General features: G+C 32.2%; 2 long non-coding RNA genes across 2 annotated transcripts in view; both read right to left on the bottom strand.

The window, feature by feature from the left end:
• Positions 1-1,378: 1,378 nt before the first annotated feature.
• Positions 1,379-24,772, bottom strand: part of LOC127704545 (uncharacterized) — a 45,601-nt gene continuing 22,207 nt past the window's right edge. The window contains exon 2 of the long non-coding RNA XR_007983322.1: positions 1,379-1,920. This is a non-coding gene — a long non-coding RNA (uncharacterized LOC127704545). The remainder of the gene's footprint in view (positions 1,921-24,772) is intronic.
• Positions 9,287-22,805, bottom strand: LOC127704543 (uncharacterized). Its single transcript, XR_007983319.1, has 2 exons — positions 22,570-22,805; positions 9,287-9,828 (listed from the first exon to the last, which is right to left on the bottom strand). It is a non-coding gene; the product is annotated as an uncharacterized LOC127704543 (long non-coding RNA).

Below are 24,772 nucleotides of genomic sequence, written 5' to 3'. Positions count from 1 at the left end.
TTTATTTTCGACTTATGAGTTTGAATATCCATTCGGTATCAGTCGCCTCTCCTTTATGCTTTTAAACTTGAATTTTGATAAAATGATTTTTACAAAAATTTCTGTAGAAAATGTAACTATATGTATTCTACATACCTCTTAAAATTTCCAAATATTTGAAAACGGTAAAGTATTACTGATACTTTATACTTGTCAGTGTATTAATATAATACTTATGAATAAAAGAAAGAGCTGTTTTTAAATGGATGATTATATCTATATCATATATGAATGAAGCCTTGACAATAGTTTTGTTTAATCTTTTGTTGATAACTTATTTAAATCATAGTATGTTTTTTTTTCTGGAAACCAATTCTCCACAAGACGAAACCGAAATCGAAACCGATCCCGATAAGGAAACCGAAACCCAGGTAAGTTAAGTTAGTTGTCAGTAAACTATTATATATAATGAGCTATTATTGTCTTTTATATGTATTAATAATCATAATAATATTGTGTTGTCTGTATCTGTAACTTGATTGATATGCTTGTTATGAGCCCTATTGTGGTAGAGTGTTTTACATTAATATTTATTTTCTTTCAGAATAATTAATATTAATTAGTAGTTTTATTATATGTGTTTTAAGAGTTCATCAATTCTTCTATTCTCTTATGCAATCTTATTTTCTTGGTATGTTATATCTTCTTAGTACTGTAGTTCTACTCTATTTTTCTTGTTCATTAGTCAGTCAGTCATGAGTCTTCTATTGGTCATAGTCACTGAGTTCAAAGTTTTACTACACTTTTTGAATACCTTGAGAGAAAGATACACATCATAACAGCCATATTTAAAATATTTAAATTACATTATATTCTGGATACTAATTCCACATTAATCAGGTAAGTTACTAATATTTCTAAGTCTTTAATATTTACACAGTTTTCCTTTAGTTTGAATCTGAGAGAAAATGTATTTTTGAATAAGTCAGAATGATTGTGTATGAATGATAGATATTTTATTTTAAAGAAGTATTTTCATGAACTCAGAGAATTAATATATCATAGATATATTAATGATACATGTATTGGTACAGTTATATTATTATTATAAAAGGTCTTAAGTAATGTTTATTGGATATTATACTTATTGTGTATAAATGATATGCAGATATAATTTAGTTCATTAGACTTATGTAGGTTATATTTGTATTTTTAACAGGACCAGAATATCTCGATGTTATTATGATGTTTCCATATAGGATATAGACCTGTGTACCATATACATGGTAAGATCAGTGTTTTCAATGTATTTTTAGTTTACTGTATTGTCTGTGTTTGTCTATTTAATTTAAGTTCAATAAATGTATTGTTTGTATCTTTAGCATGACCGAATCAAAAATAATTTCTAAACTTTATTTCATTAACTGTACAAACGGAAATAATTCAATCTTAAAAAAATATCAAAAATCTCTATCTTCTCATGAAACACTAGCTTTAAATAGTCTTTCAGGCGCTCAATGCTATATCATATCTAAACATACAAGACCACGATGTTCTCGGAAGGAACACGGTCTTCTATTAGAATTTCTTGAAACGCTCCAGCGAAATTATGGAACCTGTCTATGGTTTCTTGTGGATGAATCACGTTTTCTGACAGCAAAATCTGTTGTCTTTGTCCAAAAGTACGTAGGTCATAAAATGTCATTCCCTCAGTAATACTGATCTTAACAATCAGTCCATTATCTTGTTGATTGTTTGCTCTAAAGTTAATAGCATATTCTAGAGAACCACAGGCCGATATAAAGCGGGATTGGCCGTTGGATCCATATGCAACATGACGCACTATTGAACTTGGAATTTTGGGAGCTTTGGCAGAGAGGCCATTCGCTGGATTCTCGTCTGTTCTTAAAAGCCTATAAACTTCCATCCGCACTGCCATATCTAAATAAATTAAAACATAAATGCATAGAGTTCAGAAACAATTAATGATGATACAAAACAAAATTCGATACCATAGAAAACTATGCTATGTTCCTTTGCAAATATGCAAACTCTTTTAAAAATATTTTGATGTCAGACAAATCAACTTGAATATTGATTAAACGTTAAAAAAATGAAAAACAAATCAAAAATATACTTGTGTTTATACAATTCATTGCCCGGAGTGTAGAACAAGGCTGGATAAATTTAACAAAGATGCGTTTTCCTAAACTTAAATTGGTTTCAGTTCTGGAAGTCGCATTCATCACATATTTTAAAGAAAAAATACTGAACATAACCCACTAGCAATACTTAAAGGTTGCTAAAACAATCAACAAAATATCGAATCTAGGAAAAGATCTCTAAAGGAATATATTCTAGATAATCGATTTTTATAAGCTACCTTTACACGGTACGATTTTCAATCCGATTTGATACCGTTGCCCAGGTAAATCGTACAACGTTCTATTCACACAATACGATTTTCCATTCGATTAATTAAACAAACGACATCCGATTTTAGTGTTCACACGATTCCATTTTAGTCGAAAGCATGTGCACAGGTAAAAATCGAATGAATATCGAAAGGAAAATCGTACCGTGTGAACGCAGCTTTACATAACCTGAATACAATTTTGCATTGTTCATATAGGTACATGCCCAGAGAAACATGTATGGACGTATAATAAAGCAACATTGTTTTACCCCATAATTTATAAGCTTTGTGTAGTCCTTTTGACTTCTACATTTGCAGAAAAAAAATCTTAAAAAATCCTTTTTTTTCAACCCATTTATTCTTTTCTTGATGTATGTTAATTTATGAACACTGACTATTAATTTCAACATGTTTGGTCTTTAGTTTAAAAAGTTACTTAGTAGGTCTCTGTAAGAGTCTCTGTGTTAATTTAATTTTTTTGAGGTATTAAGACATGCTTAAGCTTGCTGGAGTAAGGATAAATAATCTAATAGACATGATATATAGAAGTCAAACCGTCTATACCTTTGATCAGCGTGTAAATTGCTATAATTGTTTATTTGTATCGAAATGAGATGACAAATTATAATTAAACTTACATACGTGGTAGGTTTGATTGTCAAAGTTACATATGGAAAAGTGAATACCGTAATGTAAACTTCGGTAAAAGCGTATTGTATACTAAATAGTTGTACTGATATTCGTTGTTCGTATGTGTATATGTATTTGTTTTTAAAAGCATAAATACTGACACGGTTAGTTCCTTTTTAAAAATGCATCTATGCTTACGTACTAAAGATATGCATACGAGAATTATGTGAGCTTAAGAAGAATACTTTTTATTCCACCCCCCCCCCCCCCCTACCTTGCGGAGGGCGATTAAGTTTTACCCTTGTCCGTCTGTACGTATGTACGTCCCAAAATTGGTTTCCGTTTTCTAACTTTACTTTAGTTTGCCTCAACCAAATGTACTAAAACTTATACCGTTCCAGAGTTATGCCCCTTTACAAATGGAAAAATTGCTGAATTTTTCTTTTCCGTCCTCTGACTTTAGTTTGCCTCAACTAAATGTTATGAAACTTATACACAATGCTTATTACCACTAATCACAGATCATGTTTGAATTTTGGTGGCATCACTTATACCGTTCTATAGTTATGTCCCTTTACAAATTGGAAAAATAGCTAAAATATTCGTTTCCGTTCTCTTACTTTAGTTTGCCTCAACCAAATAATATGAAACTTATGCACAATGTTAATTACCACAACGCTCAGATCAAGTTCGAATTTTGGTGGTGTCACTTTTACCGTTCTACAGTTATGCCTATTACAAATGGAAAACATGCTGGATATTTTATCTAACTTAAGTTTGCCTCAACTAAATGTTATGAAACTTATACACAATGCTTATTACCACAAAACACAGATCAACTTTGAAATTTGGTTAGCGTCACTTTTACATTTCTTGAGTTATGTCTCTTTATAATGTAATATGCAAGCCGGGGCATCATCTGTGTCCCATGGACACACTCCCCATTTATTTTTAATATAAATATGCTTATTATTGCCTTTTTACAATTATTCGAAAGGAAAGGTCTACAGCATCCCCCCTCCCCCGCCCCCAAATAAAACGGTATAGATTGCCTTAGACTAATTTGACACACAATTTTCGGGTTGTAATGCTCTTCAACTTCGTATTTGATTTGGCCTTCCACCTGTTTTGATTAAAGCGTCACTTTTGAATTTTATGTAGACAAAACGTGAGTACCATATTATTAGCCTGATATCTCATAGGTTTTTTATATAGTAACATCTAAATTGACATTTAGTCACTAACGTGTGAGGCAAAATTTGTTCCTGTGAAAAAAGTTCCAGTGGAACTAATTTCACAGGAAATATGTTCTGAGAGAACTTTTTTCACAGACAATATCTATATAATTTGTTCCATCTCTATAAAATAAGTTCCTCACTTTACCTGGTGAAATAAGTTCTGGATTGTGAAATTTGTTCCTTACCTAGTGAAATAAGTTCCGGGTTTGTGAGATTTGTTCCTTACCTGGTGAAATAAGTTCTGGGTTTGTGAGATTTGTTCTTCACCTGGTGAAATAAGTTCCTTGTCTGTGAAATATGATCCACTGGTTAAACAAGTTTTCTTATATACTGAGCACTTGTCATCAGTGAGTTTAAAGTTATCATTCAAGTACAGTATAAAGACGTATTATATTGATAATGTAATAAATAAAAAGTGTAAACATCCAATTTGGATCCTGTGAAGTAAAGCAAATGTTTAATAACATACTCATTAAAAAATACCAAAATGACACTTATGAGCCAGAAAAGAGTAGAATAAGAATAATCATTCAGAAAAAGTATAGTTAAAGAAGAAAATTTGTACTAATTTGAAAAGGACAAAGTGACTGATAAATTATATTAAAAGACAAAAAGAATCGAAAGACACACTCTTTTGAAACTGTGCCATGACCTTATAGCTAAGTACATGTATGCCGACTAGAACACCCATGACAGATTAACAGGGAGGGGGAATACCACATAAAACATAAATGCAAATTATGATACATTACCATCGCTTTTATTTCTTATCTTCATCCTACAGTCACAGTCATGCCTTTAATTGCAAATTTACCCTATGCAAGCACAGTACAGCATCCAGCTTGCATTATAATTTTTAAGTATAACAAGAAAATTATCTCTGTGCAATATGTTGCAAAGGTACTTATTTTCTTTGAAATATGTTTGAGCAGAACTTATTCATTGATTTCTATGAAATATCTTCGTTCAAAACTAATATCACAGGAACTTATTTCACTTTTATTTTAAATTCTAATATTGGAACAAAATTCATGAAGCTGTGTTTTTTGTTTCGGAACTTATTTCACATTTGGTAAAAAAATTTGTCCCGGAACAAATTTTACAGTGCTGGAACATATTTTCTGTTATATAAATTCCTGTGGAGCATATTTCCTATGAAATTTGTTCCACCGGAACAAATGTCACGCCGGAACAAATTTTTTGTTACATATCGACTTGTTAAAGATATTCCTTTAGGCACCGCTTTAATGAACCGTAAATGTAGATAAGCATTGTAATCTTATCGATCCTTTGAATAAACTTATTCTTAAATTATATTAATTTAACACCATAGTAATACTTTATAATACCATTTTTATCAATAATGACGTTGATTGTTCTTTTTGATGGATTAAAACATAACTAAATTGTATGACTGTACATCTATGAAAACTTAAGGTCCTACATCCTGTCATTAAAATGTACTTAAATTTTGGCTTTGCACGACATGTACAAGGTCATATGCCTTTCTCTGACTGTTTATGACGTCTTCATACTAAATTCGTTGGGTGTTAACTGATTGACACTATAGGAGAACATAATTTATCTTTTACTTGTTATTGGCTTTGAACCAGCTCAGGCACAGATCCAGCCTTTTTTAAAAGGGGTGTTCCAACCCCGGACCCCCTCCCCTGGATCCGCCACTGCAGCTTTCAGTAAGTGCGAGTACTCTTAGTTCGGAACTTTGTGTCTTTTGTCTTGATGTTTTAGATGTGTTTGTACTTCGTGCCGATCTGATGAGTCATGTTATTTCCAACCATTTGTTCTTATGTTGTGTTGTGACACCACTGTCCAAGGTTACTGTCCAAGGTTATTGTCCAAGGTTATAAGGAGGAACATTGAGAATACACAAAAATGTTTGAACCCGCAACATTCTGTATATATAATTATCCTAAGTCAAGAGCCTGTAATTCAGTGGTTGTTGTATTTTTATTTTTTTTTAAATTAAGTCGGGCGGGGTTTTTCTTTTCGTTAATTGTTTCACATTGTTTGCTGTTGGGGCCTTTTACGGCATCCTTCAAATTCATTTAATATACACAAGATATATAAAAGATTGGTATCTATAACTGTTGTTTTTTATCTAGAAAGGGATACTTATCAGATTATGCTTTGTTGCTAACGTCACAGTATCCAAATTGCAAATTTATGAAAATCCAAGTTGATTTGAAAAAGTTATAGAAATTTTTAAAAGTGACTTTCTGAATTTTGTCTGAACTGAAAATTTTAACTTGCAGAATGTTAGATGCCAACAAATGTGGGAAATGATATAAGTGAAATGTGGGAATTGATTTAAGTGACTTCCTTGTGTCTGTTAGGGCCATATACATAGTTTGCAGTCAGAACCTTTTTGATTTGATTCAATAAAAAAGTCAATGTCCCATGCACACCTAATTAAGATGTAAGATTAAGTCAGGTCCCATGGAAATTTTGCTTTAAAAAAGTGCATATCCCATGCTAATTTGCACCGGTCCCATGCCTTGAGAAATTTTGACCGGTCCCTAAAGATAAAGTATCCCGAGAAATAATCGACGTCCTCAAAAAGTTAACTTTAAAAAAAACCAAATGGCATATGTCAAGAAGCATATATTTCCTTCAAAATGATTAGTAATTGTTCTAAAAAATGTGAAGAAACAAGAGTGCACACGCTGAAATTTCTCGCCTGCTTTACTTATAAATGAATTTATGTTGAAAATCTATAATATAAAACTTTTACTACAATTATCACATATGAAAATGAGATCACGGTCAGATGAACCATGCCAAACAGCCATGTACATGTACACCTAACAATCATTCCAAACACCAAGTACAGTTGACCTATTGCTTATTATATCGGATAAACTGACAAAACCATGAAAACCAATCACTGACCAATAAACCATGAAAATGAGGTCAAAGTCATATAAACCCTACTAGACAGACATGTACACCTTACAATCATTCATACACCAAATATAATTGACCATTTGCTTATAGTCTCTGAGAAATAGGCTAAACAACAAAAACCAATCATTGTCCAATGAACCATACAAATGAGGTCAAAGTCAGATGAAACCTGCCAGCCGTCATATACACCTTACAATCATTCCATACACCAATTATAATGGCCCTATTGCTTATAGTATCTGAGATACAGACTTGACCATGTAACTTAAACCTTGATCACTGATCCATGAAATGAGTTTGTGGTCAGGTGAATCCAACCTGACGGACATGTACCCAATACCAAATATAGTGATCCTGTTACTCATAATAAATGAGTATTCCACTTAATAAAAGCATATATTTTTAAGCGGTCACTGAAGCGTCAAAATGAGGTCAAGTACAATGGACATATGATAGACGTAAACTTCGTAACATAATGTATCTGCATACAAGGTTTGAAGCATCCAGGTCTTCTACTTTCTGAAATATAAAGCTTTATACAAATAGTTTAGGCCGTCGCCGCCGCCGCCGGATTGTAATCTCTATGTCTTGCATACTGCGACTTTCGTTGCATAAGAGACAAAAACTGCCAAAATATGTGCATTTTGGGTACCCTTTCGTTTCCTGTATATGTCTATACATGCCAGTTTATTTTCGACTTATGAGTTTGAATATCCATTCGGTACCAGTCGCCTCTCCTTTATGCTTTTAGTCTTGAATTTTGATAAAATGATTTTTACAAAAATTTCTGTAGAAAATGTAACTATATGTATTCTACATACCTCTTAAAATTTCCAAATATTTGAAAACGGTAAAGTATTACTGATACTTTATACTTGTCAGTGTATTAATATAATACTTATGAATAAAAGAAAGAGATGTTTTTAAATGGATGATTATATCTATATCATATATGAATGAAGCCTTGACAATAGTTTTGTTCAATCTTTTGTTGATAACTTATTTAAATTATAGTATGTTTTTTTCTAGAAACCAATTAACGTTTTTAGAAAATCCTTCTTCACCACAAGCCGAAACCGAAATCGAAACCGATCCCAATAAGGAAACCGAAACCCAGGTAAGTTTAGTTAGTTGTCAGTAAACTATTATATATAATGAGCTATTATTGTCTTTTATATGTATTTATAATCATAATAATATTGTGTTGTCTGTATCTGTAACTTGATTGATATGCTTGTTATGAGCCCTATTGTGGTAGAGTGTTTTACATTAATATTTATTTTCTTTCAGAATAATTAATATTAATTAGGAGTTTTATTATATGTGTTTTAAGAGTTCATCAATTCTTCTATTCTCTTATGCAATCTTATTTTCTTGGTATGTTATATCTTCTTAGTACTGTAGTTCTACTCTATTTTTCTTGTTCATTAGTCAGCCAGTCATGAGTCATAATATCTTGTCTTCTATTGGTCATAGTCACTGAGTTCAAAGTTTTACTACACTTTTTGAATACCTTGAGAGAAAGATACACATCATAACAGCCATATTTAAAATATTTAAATTACATTATATTCTGGATACTAATTCCACATTAATCAGGTAAGTTACTAATATTTCTAAGTCTTTAATATTTACACAGTTTTCCTTTAGTTTGAATCTGAGAGAAAATGTATTTTTGAATAAGTCAGAATGATTGTGTATGAATGATAGATATTTTATTTTAAAGAAGTATTTTCATGAACTCAGAGAATTAATATATCATAGATATATTAATGATACATGTATTGGTACAGTTATATTATTATTATAAAAGGTCTTAAGTAATGTTTATTGAATATTAAACTTATTGTGTATAAATGATATGCAGATATAATTTAGTTCATTAGACTTATGTAGGTTATATTTGTATTTTTAACAGGACCAGAATATCTCGATGTTATTATGATGTTTCCATATAGGATATAGACCTGTGTACCATATACATGGTAAGATCAGTGTTTTCAATGTATTTTTAGTTTACTGTATTGTCTGTGTTTGTCTATTTAATTTAAGTTCAATAAATGTATTGTTTGTATCTTTAGCATGACTGAATCAAAAATAATTTCTAAACTTTATTTCATTAACCGTACAAACGGAAATAATTCAATCTTAAAAAAATATCAAAAATCTCTCTCTTCTCATGAAACACTAGCTTTAAAAAGTCTTTCTTGCACTCAATGCTATAGCATATCTAAACCTACAAGACCAAGATGTTCTCCGGAGGAACACGGTCTTCTATTAGAATTTCTTGAAACGCTCCAGCGAAATTATGGAACCTGTCTATGGTATCTTGTGGATGAATCACGTTTTCTGACAGCAAAATCTGTTGTCTTTGTCCAAAAGTACGTAGGTCATAAAATGTCATTCCCTCAGTAATACTGATCTTAACAATCGGTCCATGTTCTTGTTGATTTTTTGCTCTAAAGTTAATAGCACATTCTAGAGAACCACAGGCCGATATAAAGCGGGATTGGCCGTTGGATCCATATGCAACATGACGCACTATTGAACTTGGATAGTAAGGAGCTTTGGCAGAGAGGCCATTCGCTGGAATCTCGTCTGTTCTTAAAAGCCTATAAACTTCCATCCGCACTGCCATATCTAAATAAATTAAAACATAAATGCGTAGAGTTCAGAAACAATTAATGATGATACAAAACAAAATTCGATACCATAGAAAACTATGCTATGTTCCTTTGCAAAAATGCAAACTCTTTTAAAAATATTTTGATGTCAGACAAATCAACTTGAATATTGATTAAACTTTAAAAAAAATTAAAAACAAATCAACAATATACTTGTGTTTATACAATTCATTGCCCGGAGTCTAGAACAAGGCTGGATAAATTTAACAAAGATGCGTTTTCCTAAACTTAAATTGGTTTCAGTTCTGGAAGTCGCATTCATCACATATTTTAAAGGAAAAATACTGAACATAACCCACTAGCAATACTTAAAGGTTGCTAAAACAATCAACAAAATATCGAATCTAGGAAAAGATCTCTAAAGGAATATATTCTAGATAAACGATTTTTATAAGCTACCTTTACACGGTACGATTTTCCATCCAATTTGATACCGTTGCCCAGGTATATCGTACAACGTTCTATTCACACAATACGATTTTCCATTCGATTAATTAAACAAACGACATCCGATTTTAGTGTTCACACGATTCCATTTTAGTCGAAAGCATGTGCACAGGTAAAAATCGAATGAATATCGAAAGGAAAATCGTACCGTGTGAACGCAGCTTTACATAACCTGAATACAATTTTGCATCGTTCATATAGGTACATGCCCAGAGAAACATGTATGGACGTATAATAAAGCAACACTGTTTTACCCCATAATTTATAAGCTTTGTGTAGTCCTTTTGACTTCTACATTTGCAGAAAAAAAATCTTAAAAATCCTTTTTTTTCAACCCATTAATTCTTTTCTTGATGTATGTTAATTTATGATATATACGAACACTGACTATTAATTTCAACATGTTTGGTCTTTAGTTTAAAAAGTTACTTATTAGGTCTCTGTAAGAGTCTCTGTGTTAATTTTATTTTTTTGAGGTATTAAGACATGCTTAAGCTTGCTGGAGTAAGGATAAATAATCTAATAGACATGATATATAGAAGTCAAACCGTCTATACCTTTGATCAGCGTGTTCGTATTAAATTGCTATAATTGTTTATTTGTATCGAAATGAGATGACAAATTATAATTAAACTTACATACGTGGTAGGTTTGATTGTCAAAGTTACATATGGAAAAGTGAATACCGTAATGTAAACTTCGGTAAAAGCGTATTGTATACTAAATAGTTGTACTGATATTCGTTGTTCGTATGTGTATATGTATTTGTTTTTAAAAGCATAAATACTGACACGGTTAGTTCCTTTTTAAAAATGCATCTATGCTTACGTACTAAAGATATGCATACGAGAATTATGTGAGCTTAAGAAGAATACTTTTTATTCCACCCCCCCCCCCCCCCCCCCCTACCTTGCGGAGGGCGATTAAGTTTTACCCTTGTCCGTCTGTACGTATGTACGTCCCAAAATTGGTTTCCGTTTTCTAACTTTACTTTAGTTTGCCTCAACCAAATGTACTAAAACTTATACCGTTCCAGAGTTATGCCCCTTTACAAATGGAAAAATTGCTGAATTTTTCTTTTCCGTCCTCTGACTTTAGTTTGCCTCAACTAAATGTTATGAAACTTATACACAATGCTTATTACCACTAATCACAGATCATGTTTGAATTTTGGTGGCATCACTTATACCGTTCTATAGTTATGTCCCTTTACAAATTGGAAAAATAGCTAAAATATTCGTTTCCGTTCTCTTACTTTAGTTTGCCTCAACCAAATAATATGAATACAAAACACAGATCAACTTTGAAATTTGGTTAGCGTCACTTTTACATTTCTTGAGTTATGTCTCTTTATAATGTAATATGCAAGCCGGGGCATCATCTGTGTCCCATGGACACACTCCCCATTTATTTTTAATATAAATATGCTTATTATTGCCTTTTTACAATTATTCGAAAGGAAAGGTCTACAGCATCCCCCCCCCCCCCTCCCCTGCCCCCAAAAAAAACGGTATAGATTGCCTTAGACTAATTTGACACACAATTTTCGGGTTGTAATGCTCTTAAACTTCGTATTTGATTTGGCCTTCCACCTGTTTTGATTAAAGCGTCACTTTTGAATTTTATGTAGACAAAACGTGAGTACCATATAATTAGCCTGATATCTCATAGGTTTTTTATATAGTAACATCTAAATTGACATTTAGTCACTAACGTGTGAGGCAAAATTTGTTCCTGTGAAAAAAGTTCCAGTGGAACTAATTTCACAGGAAATATGTTCTGAGAGAACTTTTTTCACAGACAATATCTATATAATTTGTTCCATCTCTATAAAATAAGTTCCTCACTTTACCTGGTGAAATAAGTTCTGGATTGTGAAATTTGTTCCTTACCTAGTGAAATAAGTTCCGGGTTTGTGAGATTTGTTCCTTACCTGGTGAAATAAGTTCTGGGTTTGTGAGATTTGTTCTTCACCTGGTGAAATAAGTTCCTTGTCTGTGAAATATGATCCACTGGTTAAACAAGTTTTCATATATACTGAGCACTTGTCATCAGTGAGTTTAAAGTTATCATTCAAGTACAGTATAAAGACGTATTATATTGATAATGTAATAAATAAAAAGTGTAAACATCCAATTTGGATCCTGTGAAGTAAAGCAAATGTTTAATAACATACTCATTAAAAAATACCAAAATGACACTTATGAGCCAGAAAAGAGTAGAATAAGAATAATCATTCAGAAAAAGTATAGTTAAAGAAGAAAATTTGTACTAATTTGAAAAGGACAAAGTGACTGATAAATTATATTAAAAGACATAAAGAATCGAAAGACACACTCTTTTGAAACTGTGCAATGACCTTATAGCTAAGTACATGTATGCCGACTAGAACACCCATGACAGATTAACAGGGAGGGGGAATACCACATAAAACATAAATGCAAATTATGATACATTACCATCGCTTTTATTTCTTATCTTCATCCTACAGTCACAGTCATGCCTTTAATTGCAAATTTACCCTATGCAAGCACAGTACAGCATCCAGCTTGCATTATAATTTTTAAGTATAACAAGAAAATTATCTCTGTGCAATATGTTGCAAAGGTACTTATTTTCTTTGAAATATGTTTGAGCAGAACTTATTCATTGATTTCTATGAAATATCTTCGTTCAAAACTAATATCACAGGAACTTATTTCCCTTTTTTTTTAAATTCTAATATTGGAACAAAATTCATGAAGCTGTGTTTTTTGTTTCGGAACTTATTTCACATTTGGTAAAAAAATTTGTCCCGGAACAAATTTTACAGTGCTGCAACATATTTTCTGTTATATAAATTCCTGTGGAGCATATTTCCTATGAAATTTGTTCCGGCGGAACAAATGTCACGCCGGAACAAATTTTTTGTTACATATCGACTTGTTAAAGATATTCCTTTAGGCACCGCTTTAATGACCCGTAAATGTAGATAAGCATTGTAATCTTATCGATCCTTTGAATAAACTTATTCTTAAATTATATTAATTTAACACCATAGTAATACTTTATAATACCATTTTTATCAATAATGACGTTGATTGTTCTTTTTGATGGATTAAAACATAACTAAAATGTATGACTGTACATCTATGAAAACTTAAGGTCCTACATCCTGTCATTATAATGTACTTAAATTTTGGCTTTGCACGACATGTACAAGGTCATATGCCTTTCTCTGACTGTTTATGACGTCTTCATACTAAATTCGTTGGGTGTTAACTGATTGACACTATAGGAGAACATAATTTATCTTTTACTTGTTATTGGCTTTGAACCAGCTCAGGCACATATCCAGCCTTTTTTAAAAGGGGTGTTCCAACCCCCGGACCCCCTCCCCTGGATCCGCCACTGCAGCTTTCAGTAAGTGCGAGTACTTTTAGTTCGGAACTTTGTGTCTTTTGTCTTGATGTTTTAGATGTGTTTGTACTTCGTGCCGATCTGATGAGTCATGTTATTTCCAACCATTTGTTCTTATGTTGTGTTGAGACACCACTGTCCAAGGTTACTGTCCAAGGTTACTGTCCAAGGTTATAAGGAGGAACATTGAGAATACACAAAAATGTTTGAACCCGCAACATTCTGTATATATAATTATCCTAGCTCAAGAGCCTGTAATTCAGTGGTTGTTGTATTTTTATTTTTTTTTAAATTAAGTCGGGCGGGGTTTTTCTTTTCGTTAATTGTTTCACATTGTTTGCTGTTGGGGCCTTTTACGGCATCCTTCAAATTCATTTAATATACACAAGATATATTAAAGATTGGTATCTATAACTGTTGTTTTTTTATCTCGAAAGGGATACTTATCAGATTATGCTTTGTTGCTAACGTCACAGTACCCAAATTGCACCCATTTTGCAAAAAAAGCAGCGGAACTCTTAAAAGTTTTTTTAGAAAATAAATAATTTGTATTTTTATAATTTGACATTATGCACGTCTTCCAACATAGCTAAATATATTTCACAAAACAGTCAAATTATATATTTAAAAATAAAGTATCCCGAGAAAAAATCGACGTCCTCAAAAAGTTAACTTAAAAAAAAAATTGGCATATGTCAAGAAGCATATATTTCCTACAAAATGATTAGTAATTGTTCTAAAAATGTGGAGAAACAAGAGTGCACACGCTGAAATGTCTCGCCTGCTTTATTATAAATGAATGTATGTTGAAAATCCATAATTTAAAACTTTTACTACAATTATGACATATGAAAATGAGGTCACGTTCAAATAAAACATGCCCAACAGACATGTACACCTTACAATCATTCCAAACACCAAATACAGTTGACCTATTGCTTATAGTATCGGATAAACTGACAAAACCATAAAAACCAATCACTGACCAATGATTCTGGTTGAATGAACCATGAAAATGAGGTCAAGGTCATATAAACCCTACCAGACAGACATGTACACCTTACAATCATTCATACACCAAATATAATTGACAAATTGCTTATAGTATCTGAGAAATAGACCAAACCGCAAAAACCAATCATTGTCCAATGAACCATACAAATGATATCAAAGTCAGATGGAACCTGCCAGCCGTCATATACACCTTACAATCATTCCATACACCAACTATAATGGCCCTATTGCTTATAGTATCTGAGATACGGACTTGACCACGTAAATAAAACCTTGATGACTGATCCATGAAATGAGGTTGTGGTCTGGTGAATCCTACCTGACGGACATGTACCCTATACCAAATATAGTGATCCTGTTACTCATAATAAATGAGTATTCCACTTAACAAAAACATATGTTTTTTTAAGGGGTCGCTGAAACGTCAAAATGAGGTCAATTACAATGGACATATGATAGACGTAAACTTCGTAACATAATGTATCTGCATACAAGGTATGAAGCATCCATGTCTTCTACTTACTGAAATATAAAGCTTTATACAAATAGTTTACGCCGTCGCCGCCGCCGCCGGATTGTAATCCCTATGTCTTGCATACTCCGACTTTCGTTGCATAAGAGATAAAAACTGCCAAAATATGTGCAATTTGGGTACCCTTTCGTTCCATGTATATGTAAAATTGAGAATGGAAATGGGGAATGTGTCAAAGAGACAACAACCCGACCACAGAACAGACAACAGCAGAAGGCCACCAACAGGTCTTCAATGCAGCGAGAAATTCACGCACCCGGAGGCGTCCTTCAGCTGGCCCCTAAACAAATATATATACTAGTTCAGTGATAATGAACGCCATACTAAACTCCAAATTGTACACAAGAAACTAAAATTAAAAATAATACAAGACTAACAAAGGCTAGAGGCTCCTGACTTGGGACAGGCGCAAAAATGCGGCGGGGTTAAACATGTTTATGAGATCTCAACCCTCCCCCTATACCTCTAGCCAATGTAGAAAAGTAAACGCATAACAATACGCACATTAAAATTCAGTTCAAGAGAAGTCCGAGTCTGATGTCAGAAGATGTAACCAAAGAAAATAAACAAAATGACAATAATACATAAATAACAACAGACTACTAGCAGTTAACTGACATGCCAGCTCCAGACTTCAATTAAACTGACAGTACATGCCAGTTTATTTTCGACTTATGAGTTTGAATATCCATTCGGTACCAGTCGCCTCTCCTTTATGCTTTTAGACTTGAAATTAGATAAAATGATTTTTACATAAAATTCTGTAGAAAATGTAACTATATGTATTCTACATACCTCTTAAGATTTCCAAATATTTGAAAACGGTAAAATATTACTGATACTTTATACTTGTCAGTGTATTAATATAATACTTATGAATAAAAGAAAGAGCTGTTTTTAAATGGATGATTTTATCTATATCATATACGAATGAAGCCTTGACAATAGTTTTGTTTAATCTTTTGTTGATAACTTATTTAAATTATAGTATGTTTTTTCTGGAAACCAATTAACGTTTTTAGAAAATCCTTCTTTACCACAAGCCGAAACCGAAATCGAAACCGATCCCAATAAGGAAAACGAAACCCAGGTAAGTTTAGTTAGTTGTCAGTAAACTATTATATAATAATGAGCTATTATTGTCTTTTATATGTATTAATAATCATAATTATATTGTGTTGTCTGTATCTGTAACTTGATTGATATGCTTGTTTTAAGCCCTATGATTAGGAATAATAAAATATTCTTATTCTATAGTAAACATTCTTTCAACTGGAGTGCACACTAAGTAACATATAAAAATAATATGGATTTTATAAATCACATTACTGATGCAAGGTTCCGGATACAAACGAAAACACAAATACAACAGAAGGGGTTTTCCTTTTAAAATTTGTATTTCCTTTCCTTCTATCTACCTAAAAACGGAAATGCTACCGGACAGAATATCTACCGTTTCTTTCAAAACTAAACTGTAAAATTTGCACAAACATTTTTTTTTTAATGTTTAATTTTCTTAATACTATAGAAAGAGTGACATATGATAGACGTAAACTTCGTAACACAATGTATCTGCATACAAGGTATGAAACATCCATGTGTTCTACGTACTGTTATTTGATAAGACCTTGAGTATGGAACAGCAGGTAACAGCCGTCTCAAAATCATGTTACCACCAGATTCGAACCATCGGAAACATTAGATCATACATCACTGAAAATGCGTGTAAGACACTAGTTTGCTCTCTTGTCACCTCCAGATTAGACAATGGGAACGCTTTGTTATATAATGTAAACTCTTCCACTATAGCAAGACTGCAACGCGTTCAAAACACAGCAGCTAGACTTATCACAAGAAAAAGGAAGTTTGACTCCATAACACCTGTTCTGATGCAGCTGCATTGGCTCCCCGTGCAATAACGATCACATTTTAAACTTTTACTTTACGTTTTTAAGGCATTACACGATAAAGCACCTAAATATTTGGAAGAACTGATTGTACCATACGCTCCTATTAGAACACTTCGGTCAGAAAATGAAGGACTCATAACGAAACCAAGAGATGTCCGCACTAAAACATACGGTGAAAGGCGATTCGACCGAGCTGGAGCTACATTGTGGAATGACCTACAAATTTATTTACGGAAAGAACAATCGTTTCCTCGTTTTAAAAAAGGTTTAAAGACACATATTTTTAGACTGGCGTACTGTGATGTGTAAGACCTGTGATATTTATTATTCAAACAGTTTAAGTGATAGGGCCTTTTTATTTTTATTTTATTTAAATTTTTAATTTCTAGTTTTAAAGTTTTTATTTAAGAGACTGTTTATTTTATTTTTTCTCTGTGTTTTACTGGTTAAATTTCTACCTTATATTTTCTCTTAGCTAAGTGAATAAATCCTTTAATGCAAATTTTTTATATGTTTTACTTGTGTATATACCGCAGGGAATGTAAATACTTATAATTTTCATCATTATTTTATTTAATTTTGGTTGACTGTTATATTCTAATATGTTTTTATGGTATTCATTGTGATATATATTTCCCCTTTCAATGCTTTTAATTTACATCATTATTCTATTTAATTTCTGTTTCATTCTTATGTTCATATATATTTGCTATTATTGTATGCATTGTGATATATATTTTCCTTCAATTTTATATGTTAAGCGCTTAGAGTATTATGTTTATTAGATAGGCGCTATATAAAAGCTATGTAATAAATAAAATAAATAAATAAAGCTTTATACAAATAGTTTACGCCGTCGCCGCCGCCGCCGCATTGTAATCCTTATGTCTTGCATACTGCGACTTTCGTTGCATAACAGACAAAAACTGCCAAAATATGTGCAATTTTGGTACCCTTTCGTTCCATGTATATGTCTTTACATGCCAGTTTATTTTCGACTTATGAGTTTGAATATCCATTCGGTCAATCGCCTCTCCTTTATGCTTTTAGACTTGAATTTTGATGAAATGATTTTTACAAAAATTTCTGTAGAAAAAATAACTATATGTATTCTACATACCTCTTAAGATTTCCAAATAATTGAAAACGGTAAAATATTACTGATACTTTATACTTGTCAGTGTATTAATATAATACTTATGAATAAAAGAAAGAGCTGTTTTTAGTGGTTGATTTTATCTATATCATATATGAATGAAGCCTTGACAATAGTTTTGTTTAATCTTTTGTTGAAAACCTTTTTAAATTATAATATGTTTTTTTCTGGAAACCAATTAACGTTTTTAGAAAATCCTTCTTCACCACAAGCCGAAACTGAAATCGAAACCGATCCCGATAAGGAAACCGAAACCCAGGTAAGTTTAGTTAGTTGTCAGTAAACTATTATATATAATGAGCTATTATTGTCTTTTATATGTATTAATAATCATAATTATATTGTGTTGTCTGTATCTGTAACTTGATTAATAAGCTTGTTATGATCCCTATGATTAGGAAAAATAAAATAGTCTTATTCTAGTAAACATTCTTTCCACTGGAGTGCACACTAAGTTACATATAAAAATAATATGGATTTTTTAAATCACATTACTGATGCAAGGTTCCGGATACAAACGAAAACACAAATACAACAGAAGGGGTTTTCCTTTTAAAATTTGTATTTCCTTTCCTTCTATCTGCCTAAAAAGGGAAATGCTACCGGACAGAATATCTACCGTTTCTTTCAAAACTAAACTGTAAAATTTGCACAAACATTATTTTTTAAATGTTTTATTTTCTTAATACTATAGAAAGAGTGACATATGATAGATGTAACATAATGTATCTGCATACAAGGTATGAAGCATCCATGTCTTCTACTTACTGACATATAAAGCTTTATACAAATAGTTTACGCCGCCGCCGCCGTATTGTAATCCCTATGTAAAATCGAATGAACATCGAAAGGAAAATCGTACCGTGTGAACGCAGCTTTACATAACCTGAATACAATTTTACATCGTGAATATAGGTACATGCCCAGATATTCTTCAATATCATAAAAAAAAACAAATGGATAAACAGATATCCTATCTTTTCTTTGTCTGTTGATGGTCCGTTACAGTACCAGATATTAGTTACCATTGAGCCCAAACATTTTTTGCCGGGGTAGTTAAGATAGTGTCATTTGAAGTAAAAAAAAACTTGAACTTTCACAGAAGCTTGAAGTTTTGCTGCTTCTGTTGGTTGCATTTTGTATATATTGCAAATTCTTGTGACAAATGAAATGTGAATCTGATGTATACATTTACCTGGGAAAAATAACCAATGTTACGAAGAAGAATGGTTAAATTGATTGTTATGTAATATAGAAATAAGAAGATGTGGTATGAATATTGCCAGAGAGAAAACTCTCCACCAGAGACCAAATGACATATAAGGTTAGCAATTATAGGTCACCGTATGACCTTCAACAATGAGCTAAACCCATACTGCATAGTAAGCTATAAAAGGTCCTGAAATGACAATTGTAAAACAAGAAAACTAATGGCCTGATTTATGTAAGAACAATAAAAGAAATACAAATATGATAAACAGCAACAAAAGACAACCACTGAATTACAGATTCCATGCATGGTTTCAATAAAGTGATAAAAATATGCCATGTTATAACCCTCTAACATAGTTGTGAGAATACTGTAAGGGTTTTCCTTATCCATTATGGATGTTGTACCATCAAAACAAATTCTTGTTTTCAAGTGAAGAAATCATTATGTGAAATTTGTTGTTTCTATTTAGAATGAAAAGTACAAGCATTGATATATTGTAACTAGTAGGCTATTAGCACGGTATCTTATTGAAAATGATATGTCAATGGTACCTGCAAAATTGTTTTTATCATCCAAAACTTAAAATTTTATTGGTTCTTTTTCAGAAAGTTTTTTTTAACGGACTTTTCATAAATCTGTTGACATATCACTTTTAATTTTTAAATTAAATTGCATCTGACATTTTACTTTGTTGTTTATCAAAAACTTTCAATAATCCTTTACAAAGCTCATTTTTTAAGACATGTATTTGACTAAAGTTTGAGCATATAATTTTGCCATGTTGGTAAATTGAAAAAAGATATAATGTAGTTATTGACAGAAATATTTTAAAAGGAGACATTACAAATGTTTTAAAAATCATAAGAGAAACAAGTACTAACTATGTTTAGTTAAGTCAATAGATTTCTTCAACCCTTTGTACTGTAGTTTATTGACTTGCATTTCTGATACTTCATCAACTGTCTTATAAACTTATAACAGTTTACTACCAAACAGAATTCATTTTAACAAACATATTACTGTATATCAATAATTTGAATCCCATGGGATTTTATTTTGTCCCATGTGATTTTATTTGTCCCATGGGATTTTTTTGGCCCATGGGATTTATTCAAATAATGCAGAATCCATTAGGATTAGGCTAAATCCCATGGGAATCCCATGTTTATTTAAATTCAAATTGCAAAAGAACTTTATAGTCTATAGCCTTAAAACGTGATGTTTAGTAAATCCCATGTTGTTACGCACATTTTGGTTATTAACATGACACTGTAGGTCTAAAAAAAAGTGTGGCGCCAGATTTGCAAATGAGTGTCTTGCAAATTTAAAGTGTTCAGTGTTGGTAGACTTTTCAACAAGTTGTTGGCATTCCTATGGGAACACACTGTGCGCCTCTCCTTGCCGACCTCTTTTTATTTTCATATAAGTCAGAGTTCCTTCAGATACTTGTCAAAAACAAGAAGATCAAAGAAGCCAGATTATTTAATTTCACATTCAAATATATATTGGTGATGTTCTTTCCATTAACAATCCAAACTTTTCTGATAGGATTCCATTAATATATCCTCCAGAACTAGAAATTATAGAAACAATAGACACGGCTTCCTCTGCCTCATTTTTAGACTTATACCTCGAATTTGACATAAGCGGTCATCGCAGTACCAGAATTCATGACAAACGAGACGATTTTAATTTTGAAATTATTTCCCCCACCTAAGCAGCAATATACCAACTTTATATGGAATATACATTTCCCAACTCATTAGGTATTCAAGACCTTGCAGCTGCTACTCATATTTTATAAAACGTCACCAGTTTCTAAGCAGAAAGTTGGTTAGCCAAGGTTATGTTAAAGAACGTCTCGCCCTTTTTCTAAAAAAAATTCATTGGAAGTAACCGACATCTTGTTGATAAATATTCCGTATTAACTTCACAAATAATACATGATGGTCTTGAAGTATAGATTCTAGGTACTGACGTTGTTTATCATCTTAATATCTTGTTTTAGTGTTCTTTTTATTTGTCCTTGTACATTTTTAACCTTTAATGTGTAGTCCACTTTTTTGCTAATATACTTTTGGCGTGGCTAGGTACTTATACATCCTGAAATTGTGTTATTGTGCTATAGTTAATTTTCTATTCTTGTCTTTCTATTTTGCTATATACTTTGTCTATAAAGTGTCTATATGCCATTTGTTTTTCTTTGTTGAAATAGTTATTTGTTTTTATAGTGATTAAGATCATATTACAATGTTGACTGCTGTACCCCAATTTTTGACATTTTTACCTATTATGTCTGTTTGTTTTGCTCACACGTTGTTGTCAACTAATATAATAGAATTCTATGCGACTGTCATACAAATGAGATGTTTCGCTAGCCATAAAACCAGCTTTAATCCACCATTTTTACATAAGGACATGCCTGTACCAAAGTCAAGATTATGACAGTTGCTTTCCATTCGTTTGATGTGTTTGAACTTTTGATTTTGCCATTTGATAAGGGACTTTCAGTTTTGAATTTTTCCTTGGAGTTCGGTATTTTTGTTATTTTACCTTATACCAAATAAAGTTCTTCTATTACTCATAATGAGTATTTCACTTAACAAAAAAATGTATTTTTTTAAGGCAGTCACGAGTTCGAGGACAATGAACATATGACAGGCGCAAACATTGCAATATTAGGTAGCTGCATACCAGCTATGAAGCATCCAGGTCTTCTACCTCCTGAAATATAAAGCTTTAAACAAATAGTTTAGGACTTCGCAGTCGCCGCGGATTGTAATCACTATGTCTCGCATACTGCGACTTTTGTGTCAGGCGGGTCAAACACTGCCAAAATAGGTGCAATTTTGGTACCCTCAGGTTACATGTATAATTATCATTGTCGGCTTGTTTTCGACTTATGAGTTTGAAATTCCCTTCGGTATCTTTCGCCTCTCTTTTATGCTTTTAGACTTCAATTTTGATCAAATGATCAGTACAAAAATTTCTGTTGAAAAAAATGCAACTCTATGTATTTTACATACCTCTTTAGATTTCCAAATATTTGAAAACGGTATAAAGAAACCTCTATAATATACTACGACTTGTCTAGCTGCTGCAAATTGAATGGCTGACAAGGGTCCTGCCGGTAAATCACGTGACTTCATTGCCAGCCACAAAAGCTTAACAAAATCCCCGGGTAAGTGCTCAATTTCACCACAACGGTAACATATTACTGATACTTTATATTCGTCAGCGTATTGATATAATACTTATGAATGAAAGATCTATGTGCTGTTTTTAAATGGATAAATTTGTCGATATCATATATGAGAGAAGCATATGACAATGGTAATGTTTAAATTTATTTAAATTTTAGTGTTTTTTCTGGAAACCGATTAGCGTTTTTAGAAAATCCTTCTTCACCATAAGCCGAAACCGAAATCAAAACTGATACCGAAAATGAAACCGATAACCAGAAAAGAATTATTAAGTGGTCTATAAACATTCTTATAATGGGAATGCACACTAAGTTACACACTAAATATAATATGAATTTTATTAATCTCATTACTGATGCAAGGTTCCGGATACAAACAAAAACAGTTATTATAAAATGCAAACACAAAGGATGTTGTAAATTCTGCTGATGAAAACATTATTTTCTCTCTATATAATGGTGCTCCATATGAAGGACTGAACGTTCTCCGCTAAAGAAAGTTTGCTGTCATAGTATTGACACACAAAACGTGCGTTCAAATACATACTTTGCCGCCAACATCAAATGCGGCTTCATTTCATAGCCAGAGGGCTTATCTTCAAATGAAAATGTGGATAGACAAGGACAATTTAAATCCATGTGAATGGGGTTGGAAAGTCGTTAATGAAAAGCTTGTTCCATGTTCCAAGTTATATGTTCGATGGACGCAGCTCCCTCTAAATTACTCAACATTATTCGATGCAATTGTAAGACAAGCTGTGACACTAAAAGATGTACCAGTCCTGTAGAAAAAACGAACTTGAATGTTCAGTAGCGTGTGGCGAATGTAAAGGAACTGGTTGCACAAATTCTAACAAAACAGTTGACATGGAAAGTTAAGTGACAATTAACTTCAAAAGATTTATGTAGAATATAAATAAAGACTTAATTTGCATAGTTTAGGGGTTTGGGTAAAAATTACTACATTTTTTCGTTATGCTTCTAACGTTAGTTTTTTAGTTGCAGGAAAAAGTATCATACCGGTTAATCGGTTTTCATTGTTGAAATAAGATCTATTGATATCTGATCTCCCTCATTATTTTCTTTTAAGAAAATATAAATTCCCGTTTTTTAGCGATTTTTCACTAAAAACCTTACATTTTCACCCAAAATTTTCAATTTCCCGCACTTTGAAGTTCGTCATATTTTTAAAAATTCATTGTTGTAATAAGATCTATTGACTTGATTAAAAATTATCTACCTTGCTATTTTCCTTTTTTAGTCACGGGAAATTTCCAGTTTTCAGCGATTTTTCATCAAACCCCTTCTGCCAAACTCTCTCGATTTTTTATATGTTCAAAAGTAAACAAAAATTAGCTAGAAAATCTTGAAGTACATTCTGTTGCAATTTGTTTGAGGTTTCGTCATATTTTGGCTAGAATGACTGGACTAAGCACAAATACAAAAGATGGGGTTTCACTTTCAAAATCCTGTTCTTATTACCTTTCCTATTTTAACATTCAAATTCACCCTTTTTGAGAAACCGATCATCAAGCGAAATCTTTGATTACATGTCAACATGAAGTGGATGACCGGAAGGAACTTCACTTGATCGGAAGTCAATACTGGATGTTTACGGAATGGAGCGAAATTCGTGATTTTTTCTAGCGGTATTAAGTTTTCTACGGGCACAGCCAGGATCATTTCAAATATATAAAATACATGAAAATGTACAGCTCTAGCTACGACGGCAGTGACGGCAACAAATTGTGGAAATATGTTTACATGAATTGACGACGTCGTTTATAAAACCCAGGTTGTATGTACCATACGCCCAAAACCGTGTTTGAACGTTTGGAAAATGATTGTGAATGTTTCTGTTCAAAAACATTGCGTTTTCTTATCGGCATTGTCGAAAACTAATGAAGCTGAGGTACTCGAAGAGAAATTGAGAAAGTTATTGCAAAAACAATAAAATGACAAGCAATTCTTAAAAGATTAACATCGAAATCGAAAGACTGAGCAACAAAAACCCTAATTAAAACCGG

This window comes from Mytilus californianus, unplaced genomic scaffold, assembly GCF_021869535.1.
Source record: "Mytilus californianus isolate M0D057914Y unplaced genomic scaffold, xbMytCali1.0.p SCAF_6, whole genome shotgun sequence".
Lineage (NCBI taxonomy): Eukaryota > Metazoa > Mollusca > Bivalvia > Mytilida > Mytilidae > Mytilus > Mytilus californianus.
The sequence above is the reverse complement of the archived record's forward strand: the minus strand, read 5'-3'. Positions and strand labels throughout refer to the sequence as shown.